The 13844-nt window shown below is 33.7% G+C and overlaps 1 protein-coding gene across 1 annotated transcript in view; it reads right to left on the bottom strand.

Annotated features, from left to right (window-relative positions):
- LOC129218064 (1-acylglycerol-3-phosphate O-acyltransferase ABHD5-like) overlaps window positions 1–11804 on the bottom strand; it is a 75468-nt gene extending 63664 nt beyond the window's left edge. Inside the window, exon 1 of the mRNA XM_054852253.1 lies at window positions 11667–11804. The gene's annotated coding sequence lies outside the window, so the exon portion shown is untranslated. The remainder of the gene's footprint in view (window positions 1–11666) is intronic.
- Between the last annotated feature and the right edge of the window lie 2040 nt (window positions 11805–13844).

Raw genomic sequence — 13844 nt, 5'->3', positions numbered from 1 at the left:
TGGCAATTTCGGTTTGTCCCCCTTACGGTGATGGCAAAAGATTGTAGAATAGTTGAAGTTTGTTAATCAAGAAGAAGTAGGGAAACTTTGATCAATTTTGGACTTTTTTTTATGCTGCACAGGAATTTTGTTTTCCAGCGCTCTAAACAGTTTAATAACTCCAGTCACAAATAATTTGGTTACTGAGCTCGCTTAGATCTTTTAGAATTATCATTCTGACATTACTATACCATTGTGTGGCATTTTGTACTTCGGAAAAGTTTAAATCATGGAAATTTTTTCGCGAATTTCACTGCATAGTTGATTTTAGAATGTAAATTTAGGGTCCCCCCCCAAAAAAAAGCGATGGCGCACCCCTTAAGTGTGACGGAGTATCCATCCAGAATAAAAGCCCTCAAAAAAGAAAGAAATACCCCTTGAAAAAACTGCCTTAAAAATTCCAATGACGCAACGCTGCTCCATGAACCACCACCCCCATTCCCCCCGCCTGTGCACCCCTGTTAATTAGAATTTTTTTCTGTGAGAGTTTATTATTTTACTATTATATAGTGGTTTCTGCGAGGTTTGAGAATTTTTTTAAGTAATAGAAATTATTTTTATTTAAATAGAGCATTATTTCGTCCCCCCCCTTCCCCCCAAAACCCGACGCGCAAAGTGCTGGGACTTTTAACCCCTTCTTGCTGGAAGGGTAAGAAGTAATTTGCAACAGGTTTCACTTTTTTTTTGGATGTTTGGGTTTGGCCATTTTTTTGGCCTAATTTTACTGTACTAAAAGGGAGACCTTGGAGAAAAGGGCCTCGGGAATTTTGCACCTGCTGACAGCTAATATCCATTTGGTAGCTTTGTTGTGTCAGTAGACTGGAGCAGAATTTGGCTGTGGACCCTCGCACTGCGAGTACGTAGATCTTGGCCTGATATTGAAGCACTCTGCGGTTTCTCACACTTATTAGCTTTTTTTTTGTATTATTTTCTTAACCATACTCATGATTTTGCCAGAATAAACATTAACTTCCAACAAACTATTGATTATATAATACTTTTGAATGATACAAGATTTTGATTTTACTGTTAGAAGTCATATCTTATAATATTTTCCCTTATGAATACACAATGTGATACTTATTAATCTTAAGCAGGGCCGTCCCAAGAGGGGGGCGAGCGTGGCAATCGCCCCGGGCGCCACGAAATGAGGGGGCGCCGCAAGGTGCCCCTCGTTTCAACGGAACACGACGATATTCACACGAAATGAAGGGCGCAGCAAGGCACCCCTCATCGTAGAAAATGCCCCGATTGCATAAAATTAGGGGCGCCGCAAGGCGCCCCCTCATTTCATGTATCATAGATACACAGTCAGAAGCACAAAATACAGAGTCATTGCAATGATTCTCTATTTTTTTTCCCAGGGCACGAAAATATTCCTCTCTCTGTCTCTAAAACATTAGTTTCCTTTGCATCATTGAAGCAGATACAATTTCTGAGAATATAACTGTTTAGAATCTGCCCCTGCGTGCAGTGACGTAACCAGAAAAAGTTTTAAGGGAGCACATTGACAAAACAAAAACAGTTTTTTTTTGATCTGATAGGAAAAAAGGTCAAAAGGTGTCCAGTCAAAAGTTTGAAACTTCTAGTTTTGAAAACGCAATTTTAGCCTTAAAAACGCAACTATAGATCATGTTTATTGATGTTAGGGAGGGAGCTCAGAAACTGTTTCCGATCGATAATTTTTTTGAAATAGATTGAAATCAATTCCTTCTCCCCCTGCATGTTTTCGAAATTGAAGTTTCAAAAACGCAACTTTAGACGAACTTTGAAGATTTTATGGACGGGAGAATCTGGAGCATTTCCCAGGAAAATTGTTTAAAATGATGGTTCTAAAACTTTAAGCCATGTTTTGCATTCTGGGGCAATTCCACTTAAATTTTTTGTAAGTGTTGTTAAAAAAAACCCCAATTTTTGTGACAGTGAAGAAAGGCGGCATGAGCACCCTTGCACGAATATTTTATTAAACTTAAGTCTTAAAACGCAATTTGTAAGACCATATTTTGTAATATTATGGTCAGTGAGTTTTCGAAATTAGAGCTCCAAAACGCAATTCTGAGCGATTTTCGATGTTGTTGAGTATTTGTGGGCTTCTCCCTAAAACTTACAAATATTTGATGTAAAAGAATAACATCTTTGTTTATAACACATACGAAAGTTTTGTATTAAGTTGGTACAAGTAAAACCACAAAAAAAAGAAAAAAAAAAAAAAAAATCTTGAAAAGAATCATTGGATGAGTCCAGATCGAAATCTAATTTGTATGTAATTTACTTCGATAAATACATTTTCTATTTATAATCAGCAACTTATTAATTTGTGTTCTTAGTTTGATCAATATGAATAACGATTTCAGTTTTAATTGTTAGTTTTTTATCAAGTGCGATATCATTTTAATAGATAAATATTCGGATTTTTAACATTTCCATTTTTCGAAAAGTTTTTGGGGCATTAATGTTTCACAAATATTAGAAGCATGTTCATTGCTTGTCTTTTAATTTGCATTATGCATAGCTCTCTGATTGTTCTGTTCATTAATATGTAAGAAATTCAAGTATGAATTATGCACTGATGTTATAGCTAACTTGACGTTTCTGTGTGTATGGGGGGGGGGGGGCGGGGGTTCGCCAGGAAACTTTCGCCCCGGGCGCCGTCAGAGCTTCGGACGGCCCTGATCTTAAGAAATATAAAATTATATTTTTAAGAAAAAAAAAAATTACAAATTTTCAACTTGATTATCAGTAGCATGAGTAAGAGAATTTTTCTCTTGGGGAAGAAAAAAAAATCCTTCAAACAGTTTCATGTTACAATTGAAACGTTATCTCTTGTGATAATTCCATTCAGCAGTATTGATAGATAAGTGTAACTTAATCTATACTAAAAAAATACCGATTCATTCACAGTACATATCTTTCTCCATTTCGATAATTCAGTAGAGCCTCGATTATCCGAAGTTCTTTTAACTGAAACCTCGTTTAACCGAATTCAGTTTGCTGAATTTTCATTTATTTACTTATTTATTATTATCATTATCCTTTTTTTGGCAAGTAAACAAAATAATTTAAAGGTCACTGGAGGTAGCTACGCCATTTCTACTGCAGACACAGATTGTCCATGCATTTATATCACTTTTGATTCTTTTTTTCTTTCAAACACACCAGTAAAATTTCGAACATTAAATAAATCTACTCTTTAAGAATACAATTAAAATCGAAAACAATAGGGAAGTTTTCGATTTTTCAATTTTATTTTTATATGATAGAGTAACATGTATGAACATCATAGGTGAAAAAATTTTTGCGATACGATAAGTAGTTTTTTTAAATTAATTTTTAAAGTTCAAGCGCCTGTGACGTCAGATGGCATAGGAAGTGACGTTATGCGCCTTCCGGTAGGGCAGAAGCCGAAGGTCACGCATTCGACTTCGAAGACGAAACGTAAAAGGCTATCTCCTCGCATTTAACTTCTCGCGTTTTTGGAACATTAAACCTCTCATCCTCTCGGAAATATTCGAATATCCTCATTGATGTTACATGAGGAAGATTATTTAGATTGTGCTTTAACGAATCCGGTCTCCATAGTGTGTTCAAAAGGATTATTGAATTTCTAAAAAATATAAATATCAGCGCGCTCAAAATATTCCAAGCGAAAACAAGGGATCTTCGGCGGAAGGCTGCCCGTTCGCGCCCTGTGACGTAGGCTAGTGACGTTTCAGAAGCGCGCACTTTTGCGCGTGGATTTTTAAAAATTCATTAAAAATCAACCACGGTGTTCTAAAATTCGGCGATGGTGAATTTTTTAGTTTTGAGGGTCAATTAACAATATCCAATAGCCAAAATATGAACATTTAATAGGTTGCAACTTCCCTATTGCAAAAGCTTACTATATTATGTTCTACAAAAATGACGTTGCATTTTCTGAGTTGTGTGACATTTACTGAGTAAATATGTAAAATATTTCGCGAGTCTTAAATTTTCTCTATTACGCTGGGCTTGTGAAAAAAAGTACTTTTCAGTATTTAAATTGACCTTGAATAAATCACGTAGGTGGAGGGGGGCGGCAGATTTCAAATCTGCCTAGGGAGAGCATGAAGCTAAATTCGACCCTGTTCGGTTCATACAAATACAATTCTCAAAAAAAAAGGACAAATTTCTGCTAATTTTATGTATTTGTTCGTTCTTAAATAAGCATTATTTATTCACAATAATCTTCAAAACGTTCATTTCAGAATTTACTCGATTTATTAAAAAAAAAATTTTGAAAAAAAAATAGAACCGACTTCAAAATTGCTCTAAAAAGTGAAAAATAATTTTATTCTTTAAACACCATCGATAATGCTTTTAAACATAATTTTTGAAGTTGGCGCAAAAACAAAATGTAAAATCCAGTGTAATCATGCTTCGTTCATATTTTTTTTTTTTTTTCAGAAAAGCATCCAAAGTTACGAACGAAACATTTATATCGCTATTCAAATATGCTGTCATCAATGCATAATGTATGTGATAGTGAAGAAACTGGTTCTGGTTAAATTTATAGTTGTATTTGAGTTATGGCTGTGAATGATTTTATCTATCGTTTTTGCGCCAACTTCAAAAATTATGTTTAAAAGCATTATCGATGGTGTTTAAAGAATAAAATTATTTTTCACTTTTTAGAGCAATTTTGAAGTCGGTTCTATATTTTTTTCAAAATTTTTTTATTTCATTCCTTTTAGTGTAAATGTAGGTATTTCGGAAATAATAAGTTACCATCACGAAACTTCATATAAAAAAATGTGAAATTGTGTTTAAAAATGCTCCATACTAAGAAAAAAAAAAAAAACTATTGACACGGGTTAAACTTTAAGCGATTGGCACTAAAAACTTATATTTGTTCCTCTCTGAAAATCATGCGTAGTTAATTTAATTATAACCTTTTAAGTATTACGTTTTTCCTAACTAATTTACATTCCACAGCATCTAAGTTGCTCATGATGCAATCCTGTATTTTCTTACTTAGCCCCGATCATCTGTTATCGGCATAGATGATAACGATAAAAATACTACAGAGTAGTTGAGTCAAACCTAATGGTAGCATTGTGAAGGCTAAGCAGATCCTAATCACTGCATCACCTCGCTTCCAGGTTAGGTGGACCTACTATGGAGCAATCCTACTATGGAGCAATCCTATGGAGGACTCCTACTATGGAGCAATAGCACTGAAGAAAGGAAGATTTTGATAATTCACATAGGGTTACTATAAATCAGCAGGGTTACTAAAATAAAATTATTTACGCCAAAAATGAGACGACAGCGCCAGATTCCCCATTATCGAAATTTCCCTTGAACAAATTTGATGCTTACTTCAGAGAAGCCTTCATTCAAAATTATCATTACAATTACTATTAATGTTATAGGGCACCAAAGTTTTATAACAATGAGTTTCTTTTTGTCGCGTAGATGAAGATAGCGAAGACAATGTGAAAGCCAAATGAAGCGAATATTCGTTAGCCTCAACTCGAGATCTTTATTCAGAACCACGAATAAACGTTACATCTCCTTATATACAACTTGAGAAAGTGCTGGAACTTTCCAGACTTGCAAAGATACAGAAATTAATAGAAGATTCGAGAAAATACGGGAAACAGTAGAAACGAAATTTTGGTAAAATTCACTTTGTCCTAGTCGGGATTTGAACCCGGGTCGCTCGTATGGGAGGCGAGAATTCTACCACTGAGCCACCGTTATCCACGGATGATAAATGCGAACTTCGCTACAAAATCATTTACTAGGGAAATTACATAAAATTTACTGTTTTTTGCCCATAACTTTTTTTCTAAAGAACAAATATGGTCAAACAAAGTAATGGGACCTAAGTTGAGCCATCCCCTATCCATTAAAAAAAGAATCATCAAAATCGGTTCACTAGGTGAGACGCTATGAGTGGACAAACAAGAAAAAAAAACATACATACGGTATGAATTGATAACCGCCTCCTTTTTGAAGTCGGTTAAAAACAGATTATTCATTCTGCATGCTAAACCGAAGCTCGACTGATGCTCAAAAACTTGTGAGGATATTTGCCAGGGAGCAGCATTAATCTGTTATGACTGTTGGCTCTCCAGTTATAATTCGTTTTGAAAAAAGGGCACTGCGTAAACGTGCCCCATGCGTAAATGTTCCCCGGTCTGCCCTACTTATAAAAGAATCGTATCAAAATTGTATTGATAAATAATTTATTTTCAACTTAGTACGATCAAAATATTTCCTTGAAAATAAACTCATCACCATTAATCAAAATATTTTCCAGGATCAATGATTTAATTAAATATTAAAAATAAAATACATGATCCAAAATGTATCAGGAATTTTGGAAAACTCTTTTGGGTGATTCCAGTGTCGCGTGTGGGGCGAATTGGACTAAATTTTTCTTATAATATCATATATATGTACAAATTAATAAAGGCCGAAAAGTAAAAAACTGTTGCTTTATTAAAAGTAATTGACTCGTGTGATTTGTTAGTTAAGCAAAATGTTTCTTTCAAATTTCCTTTTTAATTAGTTTTTTTACAGCTTGCCTGTCAACGGGTGGTACACATTTTTTGGACATCAGCCTTAGAGTTCTGAATTCTAGCAATGCATCCTCAGAATCTGTTGACGAAATTTTTTTAAATATCTGCTTTGCTTTTCAAAGAATTATTTTCTAGTGTTAGTTTCGAAAAGAAACAAATACTGTACCATTGCTCAGAAAATTAGACATTTCGTCTTATACGTGACAGCTCTTTATTTCGCTTCAAAAGTAATATTTAAAAAATGTAATAAGCAGGGATTTTTTGCCTAATAAACTACACATAGAACTTCTCTGGCAAAAGAAAAAAAAATTAAAAAAAAAATTAAATAAATAAATAAATAAATAAATAAATATAAATAAATTGCTTATTATTTATTTTGAAATTAAAGATAGATCAGTGACGTGTAGGACTAAATGTCTGCGTTTTCGTGAAATGTTCTTTTTCAAAACAAATTAATGTTTTTAAAAGGAAAAAAAGTACGGAAGGAGAAGCAAGATTTGAAACACAGAGTTCAAACTTGCATACATGTTGCACAACTTTCTGAAACTAGGGAAATGAAAAGCTCCATATCTTTCGGGTAGAAAGTTCATCTCGATAAGAGTTATGTAATGAATTGCAATAAAAGAGTAAAGCAAGAAAATGACACTGAGAATTTTATGAAAGATACTATTTATGATTCAACCATTTGAAAATTTAGACACACGTCAGTGTGTCAGCCAAGTTCGGAAATCAGGCGACACATCTGCCAATGTGTAATGGAATTATTAAGATATGAAAAGTGCCATTTTTTACACTGACTGACTGACTCACTCACTCACTCATGAAAATGTTTATGAGCTTCCAAGTGTCTCACATACTTGGAATTTGGCATAAATATAGATTTTCATGCATATGTAAAGGGAAAAATCGAAAACGTCAAAAAACTACATTAAAATAGCAAAAAAAAAAAAAAAAAAAAAAAAAAAATCGGGGTAATCATTTCACCGCGCGATTGCAAAATATTTCGCCAAATAAATCAAAACAAATGGGCTCGTCAAACGTTGCCAAAACAAAGTTGTTGAAGTTTTAAATTAACAATTTAATTTGTAACCAAAATGAGGCTTTAAACAATACTCAGGCACAATGAGCCTACATTTCGTTAAAAAAAAAAAAGGACATTTTACTTATTTGCTCTACAAAAATACGAGCAAAAGTTTTCCCGTCCTAGCATTGCTCTCGTAAAAATATTTTTTAAAAAATGACCTGAGGGATATTCCAGACCAATTTCAAACATGCTGCCTATGGCAGTTATTTGGTTTACTTATATAAACATTTATGTACGCAACGTCATTTTTTTGCAATTAAAATAGAAGATAAAGCAAAGTCATAGGTTAATACTACATTCTTAAATTGTAAAATAAAGTATGATAGGAGGGAGGGGGTTGGCACTTCTTACTTCTACGTTATGTGGCAACACACTGTAATCCTAATCAGGGACTTACTTCTACGTTATGTGGCAACACATTGTAATCCTAATCAGGGAATTACAAGAATAGTGCAATAATGAAAAATGTTCAAATAAGTAGCAGTTGACAGAGCATTTTGAGACATATTTTGACGCAAAAATTATTTGCTCTTTTGTCCCGATATCGAGATATTTTACAAACTTAACCGTACTTAAAGTACCGAAATTTAAAAAAAAAAAAAAAAAAAAAAAAAAAAAAAAAAACACACGAAATTTTAAGATTGCGAGAAATTGGAGGAAACAATTTCTCGTTGATGCTTTCACCGTCTGCATGTAGCAGGACATTCATCTGCAAAGTTTGTGAAAGATGCCTTCCATTTATCCACCGAAACTCACTAAATTTGGCGCCTGTTCTTAAAATTTCGGAACTTAAGATCTCATATTTCGAAAACGTGGACACGAAGACAAATAACTAGTGAGTCCAAAAACATATTTTACTATACTCTTTCGATTGTTATTTAGTTAGATATTTTTCATTTTTCACTTTCGTATGGTTTCCTGGTAAGGATTCTAGCTAAAATTTAGTGATTTGGGGAGAACTAAAGTTATCCCTAAAACGTTATTTCCTTATAAGTTATTGGTCATCAGATGTTTTGCTTTTTTGTGTATACACTTCACCTTTACATAATTCGTCCTTTTCATCTCTATGAATGGGATGACATCTTAAAAGGCTGCTCCCAAGCCTTACCAAATACTACTCATTGTTCACTAAGACGCGTACGAGTAGAGTAGCGCGGGCAATCTCACATGGTTCTTAGTCGGCTGTCCTCAATAGTGCCCCTAATACAGATCGAAGATAACTATCGGCAAAAAGCGGTACCAGTCATCGTCACCTTCACAATTTATTGTAGTAGTGAGAAACTAATGGATGTACTTGGACTTTTTTATGTTTCGAGGAAAACGCATTTTAAGTTCAAATCTTAGGTAGGATTTCATATTTTCTAAATAATTCTGTACAGCAGAACCTACCAGTGCACCAACGCAAAGGAAAGGTTCTCCTATCATTTGCACCGTTTATCACGAAATTTTCAGTTTTAGCATCCCTTTGTTTCTTACTGCTTCAATTTGAATACAAGGCTAAAGAAGAGGAACATTCATCTTGTCTACTGTCCCTTTGGAAAACTGCTTAGCGACCTATCGCAGGACTTTAGCCTAAAGTCCTAAAGTCTTTAGGGCTCGAAGATTTAACTACCACAAACCATGCATGTACACTTTATGACCTCGAGTAGGGGAGAGCGGGGCTAGAAGCTCCGTTTTTTAAACAAGCTCAAAATTTGTTATGAAAACGTAGTTCTAGAATTATTATTCTGAGATTAAAATAGAGTAATATATGCCCCTATGATGTAGCAATTGTTTTTCGTGTAGTATTTCGCACAATTTTTTTAATAATTAATTTAATAGCACCAAAAGTCGAGAACGAACAACTTGCCCCTTCATGGGGCTAGTTGTTCAAAGGGTGGGGCAAGTTGTTTCGATATTAGCACGACGATGTTAAACGATGATGATTTCGAGATGAACATTGTTTCGAGACAAGGATATGTTAAAGGTCTAATTTGTGGTAAAAAATTAATTGCTGATTAAAAACAAGTGTTTATTTAAAGATTAATAATCAATATTGTCCGAACAATGAAATGTCTCTTAAACTTAAAAAAAAAAAAAACTTGACTTATTTTACATTTTAGAATCGATAATTTGTACTTAAAGGTTCAATTATTACACTTTAAGTACAAATACATATGTTAGGCACAGTTAGTAAGCATAGTAATATTACAATATATTAACATAGTAAAATATAGTAGGAATAGAATAATGTAGTTAAATGAAAAAAAATACTTAACAGCTTCTGTAGCTAATAAGCTACGATCACTAGTTCAGTCTGCAACCATAACAAAAAACCATCTTTGATTTCAGACGGATACGATACTTCGCAGACGATCCATAAACGAGGTTAGTGCAGGTGATAACAATGAACTCCCAATTACTCACGGGCGGATATTGTTTTTGAGGATTTGTTTATTTATTGTTTATTTATTTATTTCTTTATCTTTGCTTTTATAAATTACTGAATATGTCTAGAAAATACTCATTTTAATTTAACATGTGTAAGATCTATTTTAAGACATTCCAATTTGTTTCTTTCGCTTCTCTACTAAAAACATCAAACTCTCCTCGTTCATCAAAACCTGACTAGTTGGAACCCAATTTTTACATCCAAACTTCTTATGCCTGTAAACGAGTAACCGAGCCAGTTTTGCTAGAAAAAATTCTCCTGCTTTACACATTTTTGGCGTAGCCTAAGTTGATTTGATTTGGTTGATCTGTTTTCAGGATTTTCTGTGTCCGTTTGCAGTAATGAGCAACTCTTCTTTCTTTTTTTGCATTTACGTACATTTTCTACATAGTACAACTGCCACTTTTAGTGTTACTAGTTTAATCTTTTGCCTCTAGCATCGTTTTGCAAGTTTGAATGTATGTCAGCATTCTTGATTTTCATTTGCTCTTGTATGTACTAGTGTTGTTTTTCTTACCTATTGTGCAACATCAAACAAATGTCCGCGAAATTCGCTTATCCGCGGTTACCGTGACACCCTATTCCACGTGTAACCAGGAATATATTGTACATGCATGATATTCTAACTACCATTTTCATCGTCTTTTGCAACTACCTTTCTCTGGATTACGAAAAGGAAGGTTACTTGCGTTTTTAATTTACACCTCTGAAAATGAAAGTACTGCTCAAGTTTGACCAGGACGCTAAACTCACAAAGGAGAAGCTACAGTCTCTGGCTAATGACGGCTAAACAGGTAAAGCCTAGACAGATCCACTTGCGTAGGATATGATCTGTTTTCTCTGAGCAACATTGAACTGCTTTGCCTCTTTGGTTACTTTCTCAAACCACTGCAAGGCGGCGTAATCAGGCTCTAGAACAACAAATTTCGCAAATTTCGTATTTTTATATGAAAGTACGAAAGATATTTTGACTTGCATTTTGATCTTTAAAAATTTCATATTTTTCTATCTGTTTATAAGTAAACAACGAAATATTATCGATAAATCACCGGTGAGAGTCGACATTCTCCGATTTCTACATTTTACAGTAACGAATATATACATATAATATTTATTTATATGAGTTTTTATTTACTGTACTGCTGCTACAGATAAATAGGGGCACGGAGTTTCTTGGGGCTAGTTATTCCTCGGAACAACTTGCCCCACAAAGTAGGAACAACTAGCCCCACAAGCACTTAAAAAATTTAAATTTTAGGTTAGATAACGAAAAGTAAATCGTTTCAGCGCAATATTTTAAAATGCACAATAGATATTTGCATAAAAACACCAAAGAACTAAACTCGATCATTTGAATTTCGTGAAAAAGACCAAAAAGTTCAAAAACGAAAATATTTTCAAAAGTAAATCAGTGATGCACGTGCCCAGCTTTTAATATACCGGACGCCACTGGCCTGGCGAATATGACTGCCATCGGTGCGCTGAAAAATTCCATTTTACCAGGTATGTACAAAATACATTTATCTTTTTTCTTCATTTAGCTATTTCAAAGGGAACAACTTACCTGCGGAACTTTTAGCCCCTCCCTCTCCTACTGAAAATAGAATCCTCCGTAGTCGAATCCAAAACCATTAGGCTTCCCATGGTCTTCGTGAAAAGATGTATAGAGTCATCTTTGCTTAATTTTTCTTACGGTTTTAGATACCAGTTTCTTCCCGCTGTTGTCGTTAGAATAGCTATCTGTAGAATATAATAGAACAACTTTTTTTCATTCCCTTCAAATCAGATGTCATCATTTGACGTAAAGCGGAAAATATTTCCAAAGGCTCTTTTCAAATTCTCGCTCTTTGTTTTGTGACAAAACTTTTTCATTACATGGCGCTCAGATTTTCCTTGACGTTTAACGTAATTTTGGTAAATTTTTGAAAATAAATTCCGCAGTTTTTTCCTTGAGACCCCATTCCAAATTTGAGAATCGTAGTTATTTTTTGTTTAGCCACATTCATTGTCAGTTCAGTTGGGGAGCAAAAAGTTAAGAACTGTCATAGCAACCACAATTTTAAATACACAATTTGAAGGTTTTATGCTTCCGTCCAAATATAAAAATTGCTCTCATTAATGAGCGCAAGGCATTTTTAAACCTACAATGACAAGTAGGCTTAAAAGTGTTTAAGAAAAGAAAGACAATTTTTCAAATAAAGAATTACAAGTAACTTTTGTTCAATACGGTGTAAAGTGTAGTTTGTACTATGAGCATGAGTATCTAACTCTCTTTCTTAGTTTTTTCCTTGAGACCCTATTCCGAATTTGAGAATTATAGTTATTGTTTATTTAGCCACATTCATTGTCAGTTTAATTGGGGAGCAAAATGTTATGAACTGTCATAGCAACCACAATTTTAAATACACAATTTGAAGGTTTTGCACTTCCGTCCAGCTATAAAAATAGCTCTCATTAATGAGCACACGGCATTTTTAAACCTACAATGACAAGTAGGCTTAAAAGTGTTTTAAGAAAAGAAAGAATTTTTCAAATAAAGAATTACAGATAAATTTTGTTCAATACGGTGTAAAGTGCAGTTTGTACTATGAGCATGAGTATCTAACGCTCTTTCTTAGCTAGAATGATGATTCCTTGGATATCTGAATTAAATCAAATCTATTGTTTCTGAAATTTCAAACTTCAAGGATGCTTTAAGGTTAATGCAGTGTTAAAAATAATCCTGAAATTTTAGGGTGAAAGTTACTGGCATCCATGTTGCCAGTAACTTTTACTGTAAAATCCTCTTTTACTGTAAAAGGTTGAGGTATAATAAACGATAGTTAAAAAACGCAAAATGTGAATAGCAGGTTTGATCTCGGGACCTTCGGATTGGCATGCGGCTTTGCTGCCCACCATACAAGGGGGGACACATCGAGTGAGGAGAAATACGGTGTTATGTGCTTTGCACTGTAAGTCACGTGGTGTATCAATTGGCGCTGCAATCGTTTATTTTTCTCGGTGCAATTTACTGTAATGTTTTTCTGTACTGTAAACACTCCATTTTACAGTAATATTTACCATAAAAGTTTTCTGAATTTTTAACAGTGTGGTTTATTCAAAAAATTCTCAGCTGAGTATACACCACATGAAAGAAAAGAGATAAAGATAGTAAAAATAAACCTGTACCTTGAAAAGAATACATTGTATTTTTTAATAAGAAATTCTAGCAAGTTAAAAATGGAAAGTGTGTCAAATTTTAAAGAATGTGTCTTACACGGAAGATTACCCGAATTTGAGAATTGTTACTTGAAATAATACTGTCGAATTAAAAAAATTTAGTAACACATTATGATGGTAAGTAGACGCGTTTACTGGAACCATGAATTTTATTTACAATAATTAAATAATAAAAAAATGGAATAAAATTTAATAATTACCCCGATATGCTCTCCTTTGGTTCCGTTACAATAACTGCCTTTTTTTTTTCATTGGTCTGATGTTACGATTCCAGTTGGTAGAAATACTTTTAATGAATTACTAACGAATTAATAGAAGTTTAGAAGAATTAAATGCAAATGTTACTCCTTTGTACTAGTCTACCTACTTTGCACTTAAATTAGCCAAAATTTCTTCAAATTTTTACAATGTTATGCATTTTGAGTATGTGTGTGTGTTATAGCAATACTTTTATTAAGTTGATGCATTATTTCGTCGTGTCGGAGCAACAGGTAGACATCTAATCTCAGGAAAAACATTAAGA

This window comes from Uloborus diversus, chromosome 3 (genome assembly GCF_026930045.1).
Source record: "Uloborus diversus isolate 005 chromosome 3, Udiv.v.3.1, whole genome shotgun sequence".
Taxonomy (NCBI): domain Eukaryota; kingdom Metazoa; phylum Arthropoda; class Arachnida; order Araneae; family Uloboridae; genus Uloborus; species Uloborus diversus.
Note: the sequence above shows the minus strand (reverse complement) of the source record. Positions and strands in the feature narration are given on the sequence as shown.